Consider the following 9,775-nt stretch of genomic DNA (forward strand, 5'->3'; position numbering starts at 1 on the left):
AAATTCCCATTTTGAATAAAGTGTTGGTATATGTATATTCTTATGTTTTTAAACATAAGGCACAAATTTCCATTTTGAATAAAGTGTTTTTTTGCTCAAGTAATAAACGACTCTTTCCTTCTAAATTGTCTCGTCATGTTGTCTTAACACATAACCAAAGATCCCTCATTTATTATTAGATAAATAATAAGAGGTTTCACAACCACAAGTGGTACCAATACTGGATGATTCAGAAGGTGTTCTTTAAACTTGTCGAAAGCAATCTGGCATTCTTCATTCCACTTTCCTGAGTCGTGCTTGCAAAAAAGCTTGAAAAATGGATTGCATTTAAAGGTGATCTGTGAAATGAACCATGATATGTAATTCATCCTTCCTAGAAAACCTCTAACTTCCTTTTGCATTCTAAGAAGAGGCAAATTATGGATCGCCTAAATCTTATCTAGATCAACCTTTGTTCCTTTTTCACTAATGATGAAGCCAAGTGATTTCCCAAAAGTGGTGTTGAAAGTGCACTTTGTAAAGTTTAGCTTAAGCTGAAATGTTTCAAATCTTTCAAACAAGTTTTCGAGATTAACTGCATGATCTTCCACTCTATGAGCCTTCATAATCATATCATCCACACATACTTCCACTTCCTTATGCATTATGTCATGGAAAAAAGTCACCAAAGCCCTTTGGTAAGTTACACTAGCATTTTTCAAACCAAATGGCATTACCTTGTAGAAAAAAATTCCCCACATAGTTATAAAGGTAGTTTTTCTTTATCTTGTGGTGCCATCCTAATTTGGTTATATCCAAAATAGCCATCCATAAACAAAAACACAGGGTGGCAAGCCGTATTGTTAACAAGGGTATCAATGTGGGGTAAGGAAAAATGATCCTTGGGCTTGCTCTATTTAAATCTTGGTAATCCACACACATTCAAACCTTTCTGTCTTTCTTGGGCACTAGGACGATGTTTGCAACCTATTCCGAATACTTAGCTACTTTTAGAAATCTTGCATTGAATTGTTTTTTTACCTTTTCGTTAATTTTCAACAGTATTTTGGGTTTCATCCTCTTTAAGTGTTGTTTGATTCGTTTACATTCTGGTTTCAAAAGCAACTAATGGGCTACAATGTCTATGCTAAGACCTAGCATGCCTTGGAAAAACCATGCAAACACTTTACATATTCATGGAGGAGTTTTATTAATTTTTGTTTTTTAGATAGTGGCAATGTGGTACCAATTACAACTTCGTTCTTATTCTATTCAGTTCCTAGATTAATTATTTCTATAGGTTCTTGATGTGGGACAATCTGTTCCTCTTCCTACTTTACTAGCCTTAACAAGTTTGGGGATAAGTCTTAATCCTCCATATTCTTAATATTGTCAAGTTCACGAAAACATATGCCTTTTTCGAAATCAACCTCCAGATAACTATCACTATTATCTTCACATTCATTATTTAGAACCCTGGGAAATAGATGAAATTTAAAAATGTAGGACTATTGTAAACACAAAGGAACAAGACAAGAAAAAGAGAAATGATGGGAATAAGAGGAAATATGATAAATGCATTAGCATGTCATTTTATTAAAATGATGTCTAATAAAAAGCTCTTTATACATGAAAGATTTCCAATGCTTTCAGGCATAAGCACAAATCATGCATTACTTTGTTAAAGAGCCATAGGTGATTGGCAAACACATGGCGGTCAAACTGCTTAACTTCAACTAGAGTGATCCAATGTACAATGCAGGCATCCTTTCCTTATTTTTCGATTACTTTTCTTCCTTTTCCATGACACATAAGGAAAAGTCGGAGAAAGCATCACTCCAACTAACACTTTTGCCATTTCCAATTAATATCCCTTGAACCAACTAACACTTTTCTTTTTTTTTTTCAACTACCATATAATCTTTTTCTTTCCTTGTTCGTTTGAACCTCAGACCAAATCTTTCTTCATTTTTAGTAGTTACCATTGGCTTTCTAATACTTTGAAGTCTTTCCCCAATTCTATCCCAGCTCGACACCTTTTTCCTATTATCTAGCTAATCGCCATCTTAGTAGTTTTAGACAACATCGGGATAGGTATCACCACTCTTTCTCCCACATAAATGGCATTGACAAATTCAAAGGATCTGAAAGAACATTAGGGAACTTTTTCAGCAACTTCTATAGAAGGAGTATCCACAAGTTTGCTTATGAGTAGATCTTTTCCCATTAATACACAACACCTTTCCATCCATTATGAATTTCACCTTTTGATGGAAAGATGATGGTACAACCTTAGCCATATGAATCTATAGTCGTCTCAATAATTAATTGTAGGATAGGGTGATGTCCATCACTTGAAATTCTATAGTGAAGGTACAAAAACCAACTTTTATGGGTATCTTGATATCTCTTGCCACTTCTCTTCTTATTCTATCGAAAGCCCTCATGATAATATGACTTTTCCTCTTGTAGGACACATCAACTGGTAAGCAAGTCAAAGTTCTCATAAGCATCCCATTCAAGGATGAACCATTATCAAGTAGCATTTTTGTAACAGTATAGCCTTTGCATTTGGTGGTGATATGCAAAGCTTTATAATTCGCAATAACTAGAAGGGATTTCTTCATCATTGAAGAAAATGATGTTGCTTGCGAAAATGTTTCCCACGATATAGACCTAGTTTTCTACTGATATATCATGGTCAACATATGCTTGATTTAGAATCTTTAATAATGAGTTCCTATATGACTCAGAATTGAGGAGCAAAAAAAGTAATGAGATATGAGCAGGTAATTTGCCGAGCTATTCAATCACATTATATTCACTATGTTTAATAAATTTCAAAAATTCTGCAACCTTTTTTTCCATCACAAGTCCTTTCAGGGCATTTGTCGATCTTTGAGATTGCCTTTTTCCTTTATTCAAACGTTGCTCCTTTTCTTTCCCTTTCTCTTTCTTGAGATTTTCAAAGTTTTGGATGTATAATAGCGTCCATTGCAAGTAATTCCTCTAACATTAGTTATATTTGCAGAGTGTTGTTCAATTTTCTATTAACGCAAGTATACATATTGTAAAGATAATACAGAGATGAGTAGAGTGTTGATCGCACAAAGAATAGAATTAATCCTTACTATTACCTACTAAAATTAACACACCCTAATTTTATCTAAACAATTAAAATTAAAAAGTAAAATTGAAACTAATAAACTAATAATTAAAACTAATATATCAGTAAAATTACTTTTAGTGATTACTAGACCTAAGATTATGATATCCCTCAATATTTCATTTGAATATTGTCTCTCTCTCTTAACTCAGTTTAATGGATTAAGTTGCTAATCTAGAGTCCTAAATAATTTACAAGCCTCCATTGAGTTTCTCATAAAATACATCTCCCAATTAATTTATTATATGTCTATGCAAATTAAATTGAAGAAAGATTCATTAAGTTTATGCTCTAATTTTGGTAACATATGGCTTATAGGAATATGTTTATCCTATATGCAAATCAAATCACATAATCAACTAAATGCATTCAATCATGTGCTATTCTATTCAAGGTCTACCTAAATCTCCTTCGTCAAGGTTTAACTTAGGTTTCCAATTCAATCTAATTAGTGGCCAGTCAACTAGAAGCATTAAGAATAGAATAAAATAAACAACTTAGATCCATCAAACCTAAGTAAAAGAGAGATGAATAAATCAAACTACTTATTGAGTTCCTTCATAATCTTGGATAAAAAGTTTAGTTCCCCATCAAGTTACACATCATCATTGAATAAAATTTAAACATTAAAAATAAAACCAAGAGAATAAGAGAAAAACAAAAGATAGAAAAAACCAACGATTGTATTCTTGATCTCCAAATCTTCTTAGATCCTTCAAATTCTTCTTAGCTTCAATGACTTTGTGGCTAGACTTTCAGCTGTCAATCTAGTATTTTTTTTTATCAAAGTCTTCCGAAAGGCTGTTTTTATAGGCTTTTAAGTTTGGCCAAGTTGGATGAAGGAAAAAGTCAATTCCAATCAAGATTTCCTCAGCAGACTACGTGGGTCGCAGCCTTGCCTAATTAGTTAACAGAAATCGTAATTGCTTTAGAATTACTGCAGTTCGTAAACTTTAATAAGATTTTTGACCACTTTCCAGGCTGAACTGATCAAAGTGTTAAACATGCAAGCTGTATATTTTTCTCCCATCTTTCCAATGGTTCAAGAATCATCTCATTTGAAGTTTCTTGGAGAGAGTTATGGCTGAAATACCAAAACATGTGCAGTAAAAGTCTGCACCTCAAAATAGCTCTCCTTCTTCCATTAAAATTCTTCCTTAATTAAACACCTACAAAAGAACAAATAAATTAGCAACAACCTATCATAACCACATTAACACCTAATTAAGCATAAAATTAACTAAGATTAGATTAACTCACCTAAATTAAGTAATTTAAAATAATTAAATAAAATCTACTACTTTCTATGTATTACTACAATAACTAAGCTAAATTACTATTAAAATTGAGCTCAAATAACTCTATATTATAGAGTTATCACACCCCCAAACTTAATGTTTTGCTACTCCTCGAGCAAAACATAGAAAAGAACCAACTTATGAAAATCAAATTTAGTTAATGAAAACTAACATAAATATAGGTACTATTACTACTACTACTACTAGTAGAGATAAAGTGCATCAACTCAATGATTTCCCTTAATTTCCTTAAAAGTGTGTTGATCAATTATTAACCTAGGGAAAAATATAGGCATTAGTTAAATTCATATTTCAATTCTAATGCAAGCACATTCTCGAATAGATTTCCATGTGTGTGTGTAATTTTTTACCAAGAATATCATGATATCCAGATGAGTTTATACTAATACAAAATTGAAATTAGTACTAAATTCCATAAGTTTACTTTTCATCTCTCTTTCCACTAATATAGACTAATACAAAGCTAGGGATCAATAGGACTTTAATACGCTTGTAATCTATGGCTAGGGTTAAGGTATGATAACGAATATTAATGTGGCTCAAATCACCCTAAGCACATAATTATTCTATGATCTATATATAGAGCTCTATTCTCTTTCTCCTAGTACACCTTTTCTTCCACATTTGAACTTTTTTTTTTATTTTTTTCTTTAAACACATTTTTTTTCACGATTTCACAATTTTACACCCCCAAAATTCCTTTCTTTGTATTGTAGGTAGTGGGGTTATTTTTCATACTTTGAACATTTTTTTTTCACATCAACATCACCTTTCCACCATTTTCAAAATTTAGCTCAATCTATATTTTCCAAAACAATATACATGCTTAAGAGTGAGGGTTGCAAAATTGAAATTTTATTTTAAGGCTAGGCTCAATTATTTTGTAGTTGAACAATGAAAAGGGAAATTAGGCTCAAAAGGGGTGTACTATGGATAAAAATATAACAAGGTTGGCTTTTTAGGCTTAAACAGTCCAAAGATGGCCTAAATCATCTCCCTAACTAAGTATTACCTAAGATTTCACCTCGAGAGGAAATCAAACAAATTCTAGAATTCATGAAATAATCTAAAATTCACATTAATATAAGTCTTCTCTAAATATTCATAATAATTCAAAGCAAAAGATATAGTGCTCAAAATTTTGGAAATCACATCCTAATAATGATACTTAACAAAAGACTTTAGCATGAATCTAAACAAAAACCTTATTCACCCAAAGCTAAGAATTCAAGACAACTAGTTATCATTGTTGAATAGAAAAACAATCAAAAAAATTGGCACAACTTTACTCTAGATTCGTAAGATTTGAACAAATAATAAATTCATTTACCAACTAATCCTAAATTATTTATAAATCCACATGTAAATAAATTAAATCTAAAACTTCCACAGAATATTTATCACAAGAAAAATAAATTCACCCCTCAAACTTAAACTAAACATTGTCCCCAATGTTAGAAAATATAAAGGAAAGGTAAAGAATACTCCCTTGATGGTTGGATGAATTTAGAGAAGCTCTAATCCTCCTCCTCATCTCCATCATCCTCTGCAGTATTATCCTCATTGTCCTTTGCCTCATGGTCACCCCTAGGAGGATTAGGTGCTGGTGGAAGAGTAGACATGTCGATTCCCATAAAAGTACCATAAGCTGAAAACATGTGGTCCATATGTTGATTACATTGGGTCGATAAGTCATGTGTTGCTCAAATTGTTGCCCAAGGTTCTCAACTAGGTGCTCAAGGTTCTCAATTCTTTGGGTCATTGACAATTGTTTGTAACTGGTGAAAGAGTGGAGGATGATGTGTAGAAGAAGAATTGCCCTCAGTAGAAGTTTGAGATTGTTCGAGGATGAGATTAAAATCAATTAAAAGTTTAGGGTGCAACCTCTCCTTACTAGCAACTTAATGTACACCAGGTTATTGGCACATAGGTTTAATCAGAGAAGGGAACCACAAGGCTTCACACTTTGATTTTGCAATGTGAGTCATGGCTTTGTAAATTACACAGCCAATATCAATTGTGCGTCTAGTCATGATTGAATGAATGAGGATGGCTCAATCTTTTATGACATCATTGGTATGTGTGGTAGGAAGTAATTTGGAAGCCATAAAATATAACCATATCATAGAAGTTGGTTTCATCATAGTCCTCTTAAATGAAACTGGTGCATTATTGAAGAATTGCCATTAAGCACCCTCCTCACAGAATATAGTAATGATATCATCCCAATTTTCATGCTCAGCCAAATATTGACCATATCCATCGTTTTCAATATCAAGAGTTTCATAAAATTCATTGATGGCATGGCTAGAGAGTGGAATTAATTTAGCTTTTATAAAACAAAATCATTAGTAACTTCTACAGCATTAGCGTAAAATTCTCTTACTAGAGGAATACTTGTAGCTATTGTCCAAGCACAAAATTTTTGCCAATGATGGCCATCAATCATTGGTTGAAGGTCAAGGTGTGTAATTGAAATTTTGTTTGCAAGAGAACTTGAATGTTTAGCCACTGCATCAATTGACACAAATCTAGTATGATCAAACTAGCCACTGCATCAATTGACACAAATCTAGTATGATCAAACGAACCATTGGAATTTTTTCTTAATCATTTGGGTGCCATTTTCAAATTTTCTACAATTACTTTTCAACCAAAAGAAAAGAAAAGTACAAACAAAACACAATAGACCATCAACAATAATAGCTCATATGTCTTCTCAACATAAAATAATACCCATAGTATCAAGTAAAAATCCAACAATAAAAATATTTCTATACTACTAGGCAGATAAAAAAATTTTAAATCAAGAAACTTACCCATATTCCCCAATTTCAACTTATTTTTTAAATTTAAAGCACAAATCTAAACAATCTACCATACCTATAAAATAATTAAGCACAATGTCTCAAGAATCATCAATACTCATCACAAATTTCCAACAAAATAAATAATGTGAAGCAAGTCAACAATATTTCTTTAAAAATAAAAGAATATAAATATAAATACATAAATAAATAAAAATATATTGAAAACTTACTTGAAATCTTGAACAAAAGTGTTGAAAATAAGTATAGAAGGTAAGAGATTGATATAGTTAATAAGTATGGAGAGAGAAAGATGAAAGGGTAATAATGGTGGGGGAAAAGGTAGAAGAGAGCCAAAGAGTAATGGGTAAGAGAAAATAGAGAAAAGTGTAGAAAGTTGCACTAAAGAGGGAGGGATAGGTGTGCTAGAGCTAACAAAAACAAAAGGTAGGGTTTTATATACGGGGTAAGGCATTTGGTGAATGGGCTGCCCATTGTTGGCAGCCTATTATTAAAGGGGCTTATAAATGGGGTTATTTGGGCTATGGGTTGCCCTTGTTGGTAGCCCATAACAAAAGGGGGTCGTGGCGTACCTTTTAAGAGCGCCACAACCTTCACTCCAGAAAGTCGCGAGGTCGCAGCTGCACTTAGCAGGAGCCACGGCTTGCATTGTTCTTTTTTCATTTAGGGAAGCTGCGACCTACCTTATTGCTTCTTCTTTTTTCTTTTTCTTTTTTTTGTGGGCTGCCTCAAGTTGGCAGCCTAAAACATGAGGTTGCGGCTTGGCTTAGAGAGCGTCGCAGCTTGCATTGTGGGGCTTCGATAAGTTGTGGCCTCCTTTTGGGGATGCCATGACTTACCCCCTCCCCTAAATTTTTTTTCAAAAAAAAACTTTTTTTCGATTATTTTTATAATTAATTTTTATTGGAGGCTTTACATGTTCTTACAAAATAAAAAGAAAATATCAATAATTAATAATGGAATAAATAAAAATAATTAAAAGAAAATATAAAAAAGTAAGTTAGAATGCTTGGGTTGCCTCCCAAGAACCACTTGATTTATAGTCATTAGCTTAACCCTCTCCAGTTTAAATTGTGTTGATAAGCGTGATTGAGAACCTTTGACTATAGAAATCACCTCCCTAATAATGCTTTAGTCATTGTTCATTTACTTTGAAGGTTGATTTATCATCAACTACCTCCTTGCTCCATGAGGATATACTTTCATCATAGTGAAAGGTCTAGACCAACGAGATTTCAACTTTCTAGGAAATAATCTCAAATGAGAACTATAAAGAAAGACACATTGGCCAAGCTCAAAACTTCTTTTTATGATTTGTTGGTCATGCCATCATTTCGTCTTCTCTTTGTAGATTCTTGCACTTTCATAAGCTTTGTGACGAAATTCATCCATCTCATTCAGTTGTAAAAGATGCTTTTCTCTGGCTACTTGAAGATCAAAATTAAGCTTTTTAATTACCCAATATGCCTTGTGTTCTAGCTCAACTGGAAGATGACAAGCTTTTCCAAACACTAATCTATAAGGAGACATCCCAGTTGGGGTTTTATCTGCAATTCTATATGCCCACAAGCATCATCCAACTTTTTCAACTAATCTTTTCTAGACAGACAAACAATCTTCTCTAAAATTCTTTTTATTTCTCGATTTAAAGCTTTAACTTGGCCACTCGTTTGAGGATGATAAGCAGTGGTTGTTTTGTGCTTGACTCCATATTTGGCTAGGATTGCCTCAAAATTTTTGTTGCAAAAGTGAGTTCTTTCATCACTAATTATAGCTTTAGGTGCACCAAAATGTGTGAAAATGTTCTTTTGCAATAGTTAATCACTACCTTAGAGTCATTCCTTGGTAATGCAACAGCTTTAACTTATTTAGAGACATAATTAACTACAACCAAGATGTATTCATTATTGAAGGATGGAATGAATGGACATATCAATCAATTCCCCATACATCAAACATTTCAACTTCCAAGATATTGTTTAGAGGCATCTCATGTCTCCTAGATATATTGGCCATTCTTTGACATCTATCACATCCTTCAACAAAATTATGAGCATCCTTGAAAAGAGAAGGCCAGTGGAAACCTAATTGTAGAACCTTTGCAACAATTATTTTCCTCCATAATGTCCTCTATAATCAGATGAATGGCAATGATGAAGAATATTTTCAAATTCTTCTTCATGAACATACTTTCTAATCATTTGATCTCCACAATGCTTGTAAAGAAAAGGCTCATCCCACATATAGTATTTGACATCATGCAAGAATTTCATTTTTTGTTGAGAATTAAATTTAGGAGGGAAGAGTTTACTCACTAGATAATTCACAGCATCAGCATACTAGGGAAAATTTTTTTGCTTTTTTATATGAAACAATTGCTTATCAAGAAAGGTTTCATTGATCATTGTTGAATTCCCAATGTGCTCATTATTCTCCAATCTTGATAAATGATCTGCCACTTGATTTTCTGTACCTTTCCTATC

The sequence above is a fragment of the Theobroma umbraticum genome, unplaced genomic scaffold, assembly GCF_002168275.2.
Source record: "Theobroma umbraticum cultivar Fairchild unplaced genomic scaffold, ASM216827v3 scaffold_69.0, whole genome shotgun sequence".
Lineage (NCBI taxonomy): Eukaryota > Viridiplantae > Streptophyta > Magnoliopsida > Malvales > Malvaceae > Theobroma > Theobroma umbraticum.